This window comes from Pan paniscus, chromosome 12, assembly GCF_029289425.2.
Source record: "Pan paniscus chromosome 12, NHGRI_mPanPan1-v2.0_pri, whole genome shotgun sequence".
Taxonomy (NCBI): domain Eukaryota; kingdom Metazoa; phylum Chordata; class Mammalia; order Primates; family Hominidae; genus Pan; species Pan paniscus.
The window spans coordinates 21232335-21247364 of NC_073261.2; the positions used below are offsets into that span (position 1 = coordinate 21232335).

Sequence of the window (15030 nt, forward strand, 5' to 3'; positions counted from 1 at the left end):
AACCAATAGAAGAACTAAAATCCAATGGTGCAATATCACGATGGGAGAAGAGGAGGTGAGGAGTGGCGGGGGTGAAGGGGTGGGTACTAAATCCTTGTTATAATTTCAGGTAACTGCCTGGGTTCAGAGTCAAGAACTAGAGGTGAGTAGAAAGGGAAACAGACACAGTGGGAGTGGCCCGGGTGGGAGGCTGCAGGGAAGTGCAGGCTGCCACTTCCATACTAGGCGCCCTCTTGTAGTTCATGCATTGCCTTGGACGTATATTACTTTCATAAAAATAAAAATGTAGAAAAACCCCATAGTGGGCCGGGCGCGGTGGCTCATGCCTGTAATCCCAGCACTTTGAGAGGCCGAGGCAGGCAGATCACGAGGTAAGGAGATCAAGACCATCCTGGCTAAGACGGTGAAACCCCCGTCTCTACTGAAAATACAAAAAATCAGACAGACGTGGTGGCGGGCGCCTGTAGTCCCAGCTACTCGGGAGGCTGAGGCAGGAGAATGGCGGGAACTCGGGAGGTGGAGCTTGTAGTTGAGCCGAGATCACCCCATTGCACTCCAGCCTGGGCTACAGAGCGAGACTCTGTCTCAAAAAAAAAAAACAAAACAAAAAAACCCAAAAACAACAACAAAAACCCCATACTGTGCAATCCATCAACAGTATTCCCATAGTTACTGTGCATAACACAATGTTACAAAGATAAAGATCCAGAAGCAGAAATAGTGAAAACAAGAGAAGGAAGGAGAGATTTGTTGTGGAAGTAGGGTTGAGAAGATAAAAGGACAGAGCAACAGGAGGAAAGACAAGCCCTACTGGAGACTGCTGGAGAGAGCCGAGCATGGGGTGATGCAGAGGATGGAGTTGCCTCAAATTCAGGGAAACACTTGGTTGCTTGAGTGTTTTAGGCGCTGGTGAGCCCAGTTTTACATCTGAAAGTGGATTCGATAAGTGCTTTCAGAGGCTGGAAGCCTGAGCAACCTGGATGCCCAGCCATCCTCTAGCTGGATGCTTGACAGCTCTCAGGTGGATCAGGGTGAAATCTCCATCTTCAGTTTCTAACGATCATAACAAAAATCCAAAAGGTGTATAAAGTAGCCTGCCCCCACTCCTGAAAAACCTTAGGAGTGGCACAATGTATATTTTTATTTTATTATTTTTATTTATTTTTTATTTTTTTGAGACAGAGTCTCGCTCTGTCGCCCAGGCTGGACTGCAGTGGCACAATCTTGGCTCACTGCAAGCTCCGCCTCCTGGCTTCACGCCATTCTCCTGCCTCAACATCCTGAGTAGCTGGGACTACAGGCGCCTGCCACCATGCCTGGCCAATTTTTTGTATTTTTAGTAGAGACGGGGTTTCACCGTGTTAGCCAGGATGGTCTTGATCTTCTGACCTCGTGATCCGCCTGCCTCGGCCTCCCAAAGTGCTGGCATTACAGGTGTGAGCCACCACGCCTGGCTGCCCATGTATATTTTTAAAAGAATTCCGCTTCAAAAAGAAAAAAACTAAAATAAAAGCATCGCAGAATGTGTCTTAAAAGGAAAAATTCTGCCAAGTTCTCTTTAACCTTTAATCTCTAAATACTCAGATAATTTAATGAGGCGAGAATAGCACTTAGATATTTTTCTCCCTTGACATAACTCTTCGGTGGTTAGGAATAATAATATCAATGATCTAGAGCTATTTTTCTCAAAAGCCTATCATCTGTCAAAACGCATCTGGCAGAGCCTTGGGGGAGAGGGAGGATGAGGAAGGGAGAGGAAGGAGAGCCCCAGCCCATCAGCAGCCTAAGTGCAGCGTGTTCTACTCTCTGCTGTTTAAGAACTTTAAACTTCAGAAGAGGTGGTTAAGTAGCAGAGAATAATGGGAGCTACTGAAGTACCTGCTGAGAGAACAAATGTATTGCTGTAAATTATTTAATGAATTGCTTTGTTCTAAGAAACGGCTTTGGGAAGTGGGGTGCTGCTGATGGGTGAGAGGAGCGGATTGCAACGCAGCTGAGAGTCTCATAAAACACTCAGGTCACTTTAGTAAAGGGAAGGAGCAAGCAGGTGGCAGAAAACAGTGAGCTGCATAACTAAAGAAGAAGAAAGTAACATTTACTGAGCACCACGTGTGTGCAGCACTGTGCTTGGCTTAGGCAAGTGGCTCTCAGCTGTCTGCTCCCTGGCTGAGGAGTCCCCTGGTGGGAGGAAAAAACATCAAAGTGGAAGGAAAGGCAGGCACCTTGAATTCAGCCTCAGCTCTGCCCTAACCTTATAACTACCGTGATGATGTTGATGAAAACAGTTGAACTCTGTAAAATATTTAAGGAGATTTATTCTGAGCCAAACATGAGGACCATGACTTCTGACAGAGCCTAAGGAGGTCCTGAGAACGTGTGCCCAATGTATACCTCATATGTATTGATTGATGCCTTATGTCTCCCTAAAATATATAAAACCAAGCTATAACCCTTGCAGACATAAGACTTCAATCAATCCGTGTGAGGTATACATTCGGTCCTGAAAGGTGGGACAACTGGAAGGCGGGTGGGGTGGGGGCTCACAGGTGGATTCAAAGATTTTCTGATCAGCAGTTGGTTGAAAGAGTTATTATCCAAAGAGTTGAAGTCAGCAGAAAGAAATGCTTGGGGTTAAGATAAGGTGGCGGTTATGGAAGCCAAGGTTCTTGTTACATAGGTGAAATCTCTAGGTGAACTCCATTAGAGGCAATAAATAGCAAATGTTTCCTGTTCAGACCTTTAAAAGGTGCTAGACTCTCAGCTAATCTCTTCAGGACTGCGAGGGCCTGGAAGGGGAAAGATCTAGTTATGTGAATAGAGATTCTTTTTCTTTTTTTTTGTTTTTTTTGAGATGGAGTCTTGCTCTGTCGCCCAGGCTGGAGTGCAGTGGTGCAATCTCAGCTCACTGCAAGCTCTGCCTCCCGGGTTCACACCATTCTCCTGCCTCAGCCTCCCAAGTAGCTGGGACTACAGGCGCCCACCACCACACCCAGCTAATTTTTTGTATTTTTTAGTAGAGACAGGGTTTCACCATGTTAGCCAGGATGGTCTCCATCTCCTGACCTCATGATCCACCCGCCTCGGCCTCCCAAAGTGCTGAGATTACAGGCGTGAGCCACCATGCCGGCGAAGATTCTTTACAGATGAAAATTTTTCCCACAAGAGACAGCTTTGCAGGGTCATTTCAAAATATGTCAAAGAAATATATTTGGGGGTAAAATGCTTTGATTTCCTTCAGGGCCTGCTATCTGTCATGTGATGTTATACCACAGTCATGCTGGAATTCAGTATCTTATTGCTACAAAATCTGTTTTGTCAGTCTTAGGATCTCTAGTTTAATGTTAATGCTGGTCATCTGTATGTATGCTCCAAAGGGAAGAGGGCATATAAGGAGGCATGTCTAATCTCCCTTCCCATCATGGAATGAACAGTTTTTCAGGTTTCTTTGGGTCTTTTTGGCCAAGAGAGGGGTCCATTCAGCTGGTTGAGGGGAGGGATTAGGTTTTTTTTTGGTTTTTTGGTTTTTTTTTTGAGATGGAGTCTCGCTCTGTTGCCCAGGCTGGAGTGCAGTGGCGCAATCTCGGCTCACTGCAAGCTCTGCCTCCCGGGTTCGTGCCATTCTCCTGCCTCAGCCTCCTGAGTAGCTGGGACTGCAGGTGCCTGCCACCATGCCAGGCTAATTTTTGTATTTTTAGTAGAGACGGGGTTTCACCTTGTTAGCCAGGATGGTCTTGATCTCCTGACCTCGTGATCTGCCCACCTCGGCCTCCCAAAGTGCTGGGATTACAGGCGTGAGCTACTGTGCCCAGCCGGGATTAGGTTTTTATTTTTGGTTTACAATGGTAAGAGCAAACATCATGGTTATGCATATGGAAAGCTTGCTGTTGACTAGATACAGTTAAAAGTGCTTTGTGTACATCAACTCATCTAGGCTTCACAACTGCATGAGGGAGGCACTGTCATGACCCCGGTTTGCAGATGAAGGACCTGTAAACTACTGTTAGAGTAGGTAGCTAGGTAGACATAAGCAGGGCAGGAGAGGGTCCCCCCAACCCTGCCAAGGAATGTTGGCGGGTGACCATAAGGTGATGGTCAGGTAGTTGTTAAACTGTCTCTCTAAAACAATAATTGGTCGCAGCTGGCACCAGGGAAAGGCACGCTCCCAATGGATAGAAAACACCTGAAGCTGTGATCAAGCCACTTCCCAATAAGATTTCAAGAGTTGGGCAAGTGGACTCAAGCATGTGCATTAAGAGGCAAAATGGTGGAATTTAACCGATATATGACCTTCCTCTAGGAACACTTGACTGGGAAGGGAAAAGTGCCTCAAAAGAGCATGCACACAACTTCAGTAAACACATTGCACATACGGCCCTTCCCAAGTGCTGACAGGCCACTGTGCATGTGGACAACCTACCTCAAGGGAAGAATCAGGGGAGAAGCAATGCAAACCCTGGAATCATGCAATGTAGACAACCCCAAGTTGAGGGCCGAACAGCACACTTGGATCGCTTAGGTCACCTGTTTGACCACCTTCCAGGTATACTTTACTTCCTTTCATTCCTGCTCTAAAACTCTTTATTTTTTTTTTTCCTTTTCTTTTTAAGATGAAGTCTTGCTCTGTTGCTCAGGCTGGAGTACAGTGGCGCAATCTCAGCTCACTGCAACCTCTGCCTCCCAGGTTCAAGCGATTCTCCTGCTTCAGCCTCCTGAGTAGCTGGGATTACAGGCATGCGCCACCACGCCCAGCTAATTTTTTTGTATTTTTAGTAGAGTCAGGGTGTCATCATGTTGGTCAGGCTGGTCTCGAACTCCTGACCTGATGATCCACCCATCTTGGCCTCCCAAAGTGCTGGGATTACAGGCGTGAGCCACCGCGCCTGGTCTTTTTTTTTTTTTTTTTGAAATGGAATCACGCTCTGTCGCCCAGGCAGTGTCTGCGCCAGTGCAGTGGCGCAGTCTCGGCTCACTGCAGCCTCCGCCTCCCAGGTTCAAGCAATTCTCCTGCCTCAGCCTCCCGAGTAGCTGGGACTACAAGCACGTGCCACCATGCCTGGCTAATTTTTTTTTTTTTTTTTGTATTTTTAGTAGAGACAGGGTTTCACCGTGTTAGCTAAGATGGTCTAGATCTCCTGACCTCGTGGTCTGCCCGCCCCAGCTTCCTAAAGTGCTGGGATTACAGGTGTGAGCCACCATGCTCGGCCCTGCTCTAAAACTTTTTAATAAACTTTCTCTACTGCTCTAAAACTTGCTTCAATTTCTCTCACTCTGCCTTATGCCCCTTAGAGAAATTCTTCCCTTCAGGAGGCAAGAATCGAGTTGCTGCAGACCCATATGGATTTGCCACTACCAACACTACTAGCCATGAATATAAACAAGCCACCTCATTTCGTTTAAGAAATGTCCTGTGCCTTTGTATGAGATCAGATTTTGTACAAGATAAAACTGTGCATCACGATGCATCTAATCTAATCTTCCCAAGTGTCCTCCAACGAGTGGCCCACCTGGGAATTCATAACTACCTATATGGGGAGCATCTTCTCTCATGTGTCAACACAACCTGCAAAATTAGCCACTTTTTAAGAAAAAAGTAATCCTGGCCGGGTGCGGTGGCTCACACCTGTAATCTCAGCACTTTGGGAGGCTAAGATGGGTGGATCATGAGGTCAGGAGATCAAGACCATCCTGGCTGACACGGTGAAACCCCATCTCTACCAAAAAATACAAAAAATTAGCCGGGCATGGTGGCAGGCGCCTGTAGTCCCAGCTACTCAGGAGGCTGAGGCAGGAGAATGGTGTGAATCCGGGAGGCAGAGCTTGCAGTGAGCCAAGATCGCACCACTGCACTCCATTCTGGGCGACAGAGCAAGACTCTGCCTCAGAAAAGAAAAGAAAAGAAAAGAAAAAAGTAATCCTAATCCCTTAGTGTTTTTTCCACACTGCTCCTGCTTATAACTAAAGTTTTGTGGGCCTTCTCCTTTTTTTTTTTTTTTTTTTTTAAAGACAGAGTCTCGTTCTGTCACCCAGGCTAGAGTGCAATGCTGCAATCTCGGCTCACTGCAACCTCTGCCTCCTGGGTTCAAGCGATTCTTCTGCGTCAGCCTCCCAAGTAGCTGGGATTACAGGCACCTGCCACCGGGCCCGGCTAGTTTTTGTATTTTTTTAGTGGAGATGGGGTTTCACCATGTGTTGGCGAGGCTGGACTTGAACTCCTGACCTCAGGTGATCCAAAGTGCTGGGATTATAGGCGTGAGCCACCGCGCCCAGCCTTTTTTTTTTTTTTTTTTTTTTGCAGCTGCCAAAGACTTCCAGAGTTTAAAAGAATGCTGGAGACCATCCAGGGAAGAGTATGACCCACACGCTCAGGGATAAGTACAGGTCCAGATGTAGTTTGAAACTGAGGAGAGTTGACAGAGGGGATGGAAAGAGAGCAAAGTAGAGCCAGCCAGTATGCTGGCCGAGTACCCCCTGGGGGGCTTCCGAACGGGACCAGGAGCAGTACCCAGTCCCTGGTCTTGTTGCTTCCGGCATCTCTGGAAGTGATGACATGCCTCTGCCATATGGGTAGCTTCAGCTGGGTTGAATCAAGTCTACTTTCCTCTCTACCTTCATTCAGATATTACAGGCCATGGTTCTTACTTCTTTATAGGGTTTGCTTTTGAAGCCATGGTCCTAATGGCTCAGTCTCAGGGAGACTGGATCAAAGAAACTCAGCCTCAGCAACAGAAAAGAAAGTTCAACATAAATTATTGTGTTTTTAGCTCTGTAAACAGGATATTTAACCTGCAGCAACTTTTTTTTTCTTTTTTTTGAGATGGAGTCTCTGTCGCCCAAGCTGGAGTGCAGAGGCGCAATGTCAGCTCACTGCAACCTCCATCTCCCGGGTTCCAGCGATTCTCCTGCCTCAGCCTCCTGAGTAGCTGGGATTATAGGCGCCCACCACCATGCCCAGCTAATGTTTGTATATATATTTTTTTGAGATGGAGTCTTGCTCTGTCGCCCAGGCTGGAGTGCAGTGGCATGACCTCCGCTCACTGCAAGCTCCGCCTCACGGGTTCATGCCATTCTCCTGCCTCAGCCTCCTGAGTAGCTGGGACTACAGGCGCCTGCCACCACGCCCGGCCAGTTTTTTGTATTTTTAGTAGAGACGGGGTTTCACCATGTTAGCCAGGATGGTCTCGATCTCCTGACCTCGTGATCCGCCCACCTTGGCCTCCCAAAGTGCTGGGATTACAGGCATGAGCCAGGACGCCCGGCCTAATTTTTGTGTTTTTAGTAGAGATGGGGTTTCACCATGTTGGCTAGGATGGTTTTGATCTCTTGACCTCATTATCCGCCTGCCTCAGCCTCCCAAAGTGCTGGGATTACAGGTGTAAGCCACCACGCCTGGACAGCAAACGTTTTTAAAACTCTCCTTTTCTTATCAATTTATATTTAGGTGAACACATAGTTCATCATTTAAACCAGGAGGAAGCACTAGTAATACTACTATCATTCAGGGCTCTATTGGAGAAGCAAGCCCACCATGAATGATACGGAGGAAGGAATTTATTGTAGAGCCAACCTCTGCAGTTGTGGGAGCTGATGACCAAGTCCTCACAAGGCTGTTACACACATGGACTGGGGCCTGCAGCTGACACACTGCTGCCTTCCAAAGTGTGCTCACGTTTCTCTTGTGCCAACCCTAACCTGGAAACATACAGGAAAAAGAATTCTGGGAAACAAAGCTCCCACTTAGCAAAATCGAAAGGATGCAAAGTCACCAGAACAGAGCACATAGGGCGAGAGTGCCCAGGCAAGCTGGACGGCTGCACCCACCGGTCCCCCAAAGCCCCTGGGGCGCCCTCCTAGGAATTCCTCTCTCAGTCTTTGCCGCCTCCCTGTCTGGCTGACAAAGCCCAAAGAACTGGCCTGAAAAACCTTGTCTGTGAGGGTGCTGAGGGGCAGACTTGGAACTCTGGGAGGCTCAGGCGTCAGCAAGTTCAGTCCCTCTGTGTCAGGATGTGATTGGACAATTCAGGCTGCTGCTGGGCATAAGTGCTGCCTAATTCTCACTGTATGCTTTCACTTTTCCAACTCCCCCTCTATATTACTTGGTCCATTTACCTAATACATGTGCTCTGTGCTGGGCACTGCCTGCTTTCTGCACTAGACAGTAGGGATTCTGTCTCAGTGGAAGCTGCGTCCTTAGCACTGTGCTTGGCTGTGTTCAGTATGTCTTCTGAATGAATCAGTGAGTGAATGAATGAACCAATAAACTCAATGGAGCGCTCTTGAAAAGCAGGGCACCTTTCCGAGGAAGTTCATTGTTTTGTCAATGAAAAGTGGGGAGAACTTTTCCGAAACTCTTGCCCCCGGGCACATGATTCGGGCCTATGTCACTTGTGATCCAGGCACACATGGAATGCAGGGCCCAGCCGACCTGGGGAGACTCAGATACAGTGGGAGTTCTAGCTGTGAATTTCATTCAGGACCTTAATGGCATTTTAAAATGGCTTTTGTATTTAATTATAGATAACATAGGTAAGTATAGGCAAGTGATTACTTAAAGGCATGCAGACACAGGAAATCCGAGAACACTAATAGGTTTTTAATGACCAGTTATTTATTGTATTGCAAGTTTAATTAAATTGCTTCCTTCAAATGCAACACAGTGCTGATTAATAAAAATATGTTTTCTATTTATGTGATATGAATACTTATTATCCCATCATACTTTACAGGCAAAATAAGACTTCATAAATGTGGATGCAAATTATATTTAACTTGTACCAATAGATTAGAGATTCAACTACACTAATCCTGATGCAATTAGGTGAATTTAAAAGGACTTTGAATCAATTTTATTTTCATGAAGATAGTAGTCTTGGAATGATTCTCACACTTTTCTATGGCCCTTATGTTCTTATCTCTATAAAAAGAATGCTTGATTTTAAATTCTGCCACCCCCAATATGGGAAATTGAGCACGCACCCCCCACAGCCCTCCTTTCCCTTGGTTCTGTGCTGAAAGTTGTTTAGAACAGACCCTGAAAATAGGAGACAATCACTTCTGGTAGAGCCACACGGAACCTCTCCTCTCAGATCCTGGAGATCTGAGACCCCTTCACTTGCTCACTTAATCTCCAGGTCTTGCTTGAGACAAAATGCTGGAATATAGAGCAGGGAGGCTGGAGTCTAGCACACACAAGCATTTTTGTGCAATGGCATGTAGCAAATTGTAAATGAAATCCTAGTTGCCCAATAATGCCCCGGTGTCTATCCTGCTGGGGTCTTTAGTAAATAGGAGGCATTGTTTGCCTTCCTGGCAAGCAGCGCTTGTGCTATGAGTGGGTGAGACTGCTCTGGGGGCAACAGTTAGGATGCTGGAAATTACCAAGAGGCCTGATTGTCTCTGAACCACTAACCCAGGCAGATGGCATCTACCATCATTGGAACTTGGCAGATTTCCAACATATCCGTGTCCTTAATCTTGCGATCACTTAGGCATGGCATTTAGAATATTTGCATGGCATTTAGAAGGGCTGGAATATTTGCGAGCTCCCTTTCAAGCCATGAGGTAGATCAGTAACATCACCCATAAAAATAACACCTGGAACTGAGGGAGACATCCTTCCCACCCACTGTCTCGGCAAGGTTTAAAATTTAAATATACTATTGCTATAAGTGTAGAATCTTAGAGTTGTAGGCACCTTAAAGATAATTGGCCCAATCTCCTGGCCAATGCAAGAGTTTCATCTGCACTCTGTCTGGGACAGAGGCAGCAGGCCAGTCACTAAAAAAGTTCATGTTTCTGTTTCTCTGGTGTGGAGCTGTCTGGGAGACAGCTGTCCATACCTTCTTGGATGCAGGTGAGATCAGGTGGCTACTTCACACTAGTGGCTGGAGTGGAAGTGACATGTGCCACTCAGGCCACATGGAAAGGCCACATAATGGCGTCTGGCGAAGATCAGCCAGCACTGACTGCAAGGCACACAGGCCTTCTGCGGACCCCCATATCCAGCCTTTGGGCTGAGTGGAAGAGAGATAAGCTGTTTCTACTGAGTCCTGCCCAAATGGCAGATGCATGAGCAAAATAAATAGCACCATCATTTTCAACTACCACGTTTTGGGGTAGTTCTTTACTCCACAAAAGACAACTGCAACATTTCACTCTGACATCCTGTGACAAAGCCATATAAATGCTGCTCCTGTTCTGGGTGTGTAAGAACAGGCACGACAGCACAGCTATCCCAGGCCCACCAGATGATTTTCTGGCAAAGAGCAAACAAACAAAAAGAGGGCATTAGCTGCGGGGGTCTGCCTGCAGACCCTGACCCAAACGACGGATGAATGAAATGTACACTGACACACAGATACACTGTGTTGCCAGTCCTGCTGAGTGTCCGACTGCCTACACACCAAGAGAGGTTTGTCCACTGCAGCCGGCCACTCAGCTGGACTGGCAAAACAGAATATCTGTGTGTCAGTGTATGTTTTATTCATCTGTTTTTTGGGTCAGGGTCTGTGGGCAGACCCCTGCAGCTAATGCCCTCTTGTGAGGAGCAATACCTCAACTGGTGCCCTCTCTGAGGCTCACAATACCTCAATAAGTCATGATTTCAAATATTTGGAGAGTCATGTGGACAAGGGACCAGATTTCATTCCCAGTTGCTTAGAGAAGGGAAAATAGATAAAAGTTTCTGAAAGATGGACACATGCCTGGTATGTGGAAGGACTTTCTAAGTCGTGGGATCACATAATAAACCAGACTGTCATTTGAGGGGGTGAGGCTGGCAGTTCTCCATCACTGGCAATGTCTAGGCAGAGGTGGTGACCACCTGGCTGCAGGGGTGGTGGTGTGAAACCAGGATGGTTGAATGAGGGAAGTTTTAAATTTGACTCTGCGATTCTATAACGGACTTGCCTTTGCAGCATCCACCAGGCTTTTCTTGGAAGGCATCGTCCTAGGTGCAATGAGGCTCTGACCTGGCTTTTCAAGAAATATCTGAGAGCTTGGTAGGAGCTCTGGGGAAATGCTAAGACACTTTGTCAGGCATGGAGTTCCTGGATAGAATGGCCACTGAGGCACATGCAATGTTCAATACGCATTTTATTCTAGAAAGGTCTATGTATTTAACTACAGAGCAGAAGGGACACAACTCTTGGCACATTCACAATCCATATCTCTCTCACAAGGAAGGGACCGCCATCATCCTGTCCGTGAAACAGTCCCATTGCTCTTCCCCCGAGGTTGGTTATTCTGCTTTAGCTCTATATCTTTCATAAAGGATTTCACATTTTTCTAAAATACACGAGTATTATTTATAATTGACAATCTCCCCTTGGATGATTTAGGATATACTTCTGCCAAGACAAGAATTCAGATATTCAATATTATTCAGTGTCAATTATGCTGTGATTATGCTGGAAGCTTTTTTTATATTCAATTTTCATTCATTCGCTCATGACTGTAATTTAAATAAGGGATTTTCTTTACTGCATTAAATGTATTATCAATGCAGTGCTATAGCTTAATAACTGTACCATGCCTACAAGTTTAAGTATTTTCCAAGATCTTAAGCCAAATTAAAATAAAGTATATTATGTCTCCAAATTGGAGAAGAAAATTTATTATAATTCTTTTGAAGACTGCAAAAGAAAACACAGACAACTGCAGGATTATTTTTAATACTGAAAAAGATTTTGAAATATTTTCGTCACAGTGCTATGGAAACTGCAGTTGGTAACAAGGAGATACCTCATCAGAGTAAAATGTACATTGCTTTACGTTGAAAAAATCGCCATTGTTTGTGAAGATTTTTATGGACCAAAAGAAATGTAATTGAATGATGTATCCCATGAATTTAAACAAATTCATATTCAAAATGTTCTTAATGTTCCAAGTAATCATTCAGGCCTTCACCTGATCAGATTAAGAGAAGTCCAGATATTTGTCTTGGGTCCTCCCTCTGAATTGTCCAAGAACTATGCAGCCTGAAGGGGCTGGCTCCAAGGCCATGCAGAGTGGGAACTTCAGGATGTGACTACCCACTGGGTTCCTCATGGCATCCCTGCTCACTGCAGGCTACCTGTAGGGTGGAGTCACCCGGCCCAACTCATTTGTAAGAGGACGGGGAGGGCCTCCCAGTATAGGCCCAGCTGGCCTGGCTTACCCTGCCAGGGGCCTGGATTCACTCTGTTTAACAACCAGGGCTTTGGTGGATGACCAGGGACTCTTCCAGGGGTCAACCCCTCCCCTCAGGCCACCTGGAGCCCAAGGGCTTCCTCACAGGTGAATATGCCACATTAGCCTCGCATACTCAGCTGTGGTCCCCAAGGATGTAAGGTAGAGACGGACTTCCAGCCTCAGCCAAGTGCTCAGCCAGGTTGGCCTTCCCATGACCGCCCTCCACCCCCAGGGTATCAGACCAACCTGCACTTCTTCTTGGATGAGTGGGCACCTTGTGCTCTAGGTGACCTTTCCTTCCAGTTCACGTCCATCAAAAAGGCCTCCATGTGGTGAGCCGAGATCGCGCCATTGCACTCCAGCCTGGGCAAAAAGAGCGAAACGCCGTCTCAAAAAAAAAAAAAAAAAGCAGCCTCTAGGTGAAGGGTTGAGGAGGCTGTGGAAACTGACTCACCACCGCTCAGCTTTGTATACCAAGAGGTACGGGGAGGAGGGGTCCTGTTGACTTTCCCCAGGCAGCGGATACCTACTTCCCTCACACGTCCAAAGCCAAGGGGAACACTCAAGTACTTCTTCCTGGTACAGAGAAGCCCTGCACCAGGTAACTGGCAGCTTTGTCTACACAGTAAAGAGGGTGGCAACTCATGCAGTGCAGCTGTTGCAGGTTAAGAAGTGAAGTTCTGGCTGGGTGCGGTGGCTCACGCCTGTAATCCTAGCACTTTGGGAGGCCGAGGTGGGCGGATCACAAGGTCAGGAGATCGAGACCATCCTAGCTAACATGGTGAAACCCCGTCTCTACTAAAAATACAAAAAAAAATTAGCCGGACAAGGTGGCAGGCGCCTGTAGTCCCAGCTACTCGGAGGCTGAGGCAGGAGAATGACATGCGCCCGGGAGGTGGAGCTTGCAGTGAGCTGAGATCACACCACTGCACTCCAGCCTGGGCGACAGAGTGAGACTCCATCTCTCTAAAACAAAACAAAACAAAACAAAACAAGAAGTGAAGTTCTACCTAACCAGGGACCTGGGTATCTGAAAATTAAAAAACAAAGTCTTAATTTTAACTCCTTTCTAGGAATAAAAAAAATCCTTCACTTGCACTAATGATATTTACACTGCAATTACCTAGAAAAAATACCTGCAATTAACTGCTTTAAAAGGTTAAATAGGTGCACAGCATCTGTTTCTCAAACTTAACTTTCCTCTGTCAACTTCTCTGTCATAGGAATGGCAACATTTGTGTAGCACTAAATCACATCTGTAAAGCATTTTGCAACCTGCAGATGGAGAGTGTTCTGAGCAGCTCAGTGACTGATGAGACCCCCTGCTACACGTTCCTCCCGATCCTCTGTCCTCTGCTTAGCAAGTGGGAAAGACTTTGCTGCAGTTTCCAGAGTAAAAACCAGGGGTTACTCTTCTCCCTGTAGGCTTCATCTATCACCTCCAGGAAAATGACTCCCAGATTCACACCCCCAACCCTAACCTCCCTCTGGAACTCTGTTTGAATCACATCTCTAACTGCCAGACATCTGTACCTCCCTGCCTGCCAGCACCTCTAACTTATGTGTCTAAAATAAAACTTCTCCTCCTGCTACCTCTGGCATCTAATCAGTGGCCGAGGAGGCTATCTTTTTTCATATGTGTATTCAGCAGGTGTCTACTGAGTACCTGCTGGTGTAAAGCACTGTGCTTGCTAGTGGGAAGGATACAAGCTTGAGTCTGCTACTCAAGGAGCTCAGGTTCAAGAAAGCGAGACAAAGCAACTGTGCTACATGGGAGAGAGGGATCAAGTCAGGATGAGAAGAACAGATGTAGTTTCAGAAGGGATTCAGGAGGGAACACGCTTTTGTTGAAAGAAATTTACAGGTAGTGAGTGCCCATTGTTTGCTCAATATTTTCCACACTGCTGTGGTTTCCCAGAAGCAGATCTTAAGGGAAGGATTTGCGGGCAGGTAGTTTATTTGGGAGGGGACCCTAGGAAACATCAGCAGGGATTGGAAAGGGACTTAGAAAGGAAGTGCCAGCCAATCAACAGGTTCACTGTGGGCAAGTTAGCTTGGATGAAGCTTAACCCTGCTGGGGGACAGTGTAAAGCTATTCCTCCCGAGGGGCAGGAGAGCTGTCATCTGCCATTGCTGAGGACTGCCCCTGATGTTTGGAGCCTGTGCATGTGGGCACAAGCCCAGAGGTGTTGGGTAGCAGGGATAAGAGAATTTAAGTGTGGCTTGACAGCCTCCACTGTATGGGTTTGGTCTTACTAAAGCCCCCATCAACACAGTAATTTAGGCCAGCTGTGGTGGCTCATGCCTGTAATCTTAGCACTTTGGGAGGCCAAGGTGGGAGGACCACTTGAACCCAGGAGTTTGAAACCAGCCTGGTCAACATAGCAAGACCTAGTCTCTACAAAAATTAAAAAAATTAGCCAGACATGGTGGCATGTGCCTGTGGTCCCAGCTACTCAGTAGGCTGAAGTGGGAGGATCCCTTGAGCCCAGGAGTTCCAGGCTACAGTGAACCATGATTGTGCCACTGCACTCCAACCTGGGTGAAAGAGGGAGACCCTGTTTCTTTCACACCCACACCCACACAAAAACCCAAAGCCCAAACCAAACAATAAACAAGATAATTTAACACCATAGTGTTTAATTCCTCTCACCTCAAGTTGTGTCTTAGGCAGCCTTGGTAACTTGCACAGTGACGGCGAACTAGTAACATGAGAAACAGGCTTGAACTCATGCCTGGTGGACGACGTAGCCCACAGTTGTGCCTGACATCACACAGCTGGGAGATCATGGAAGACTGCAGGGAGGAGGAGGCATCAGAGAGGAGTGGTGAATGCGTGTGGCCATCCTCAGAGTGCAGGTA

At 46.7% G+C, this 15030-nt stretch overlaps 1 protein-coding gene across 3 annotated transcripts in view; it reads left to right on the plus strand.

Moving 5' to 3' along the window:
* Positions 1 to 15030, plus strand: part of LOC129397117 (anaphase-promoting complex subunit 1-like) — a 103097-nt gene that overhangs the window by 38137 nt on the left and 49930 nt on the right. The gene's annotated exons all lie outside the window — the stretch shown is intronic.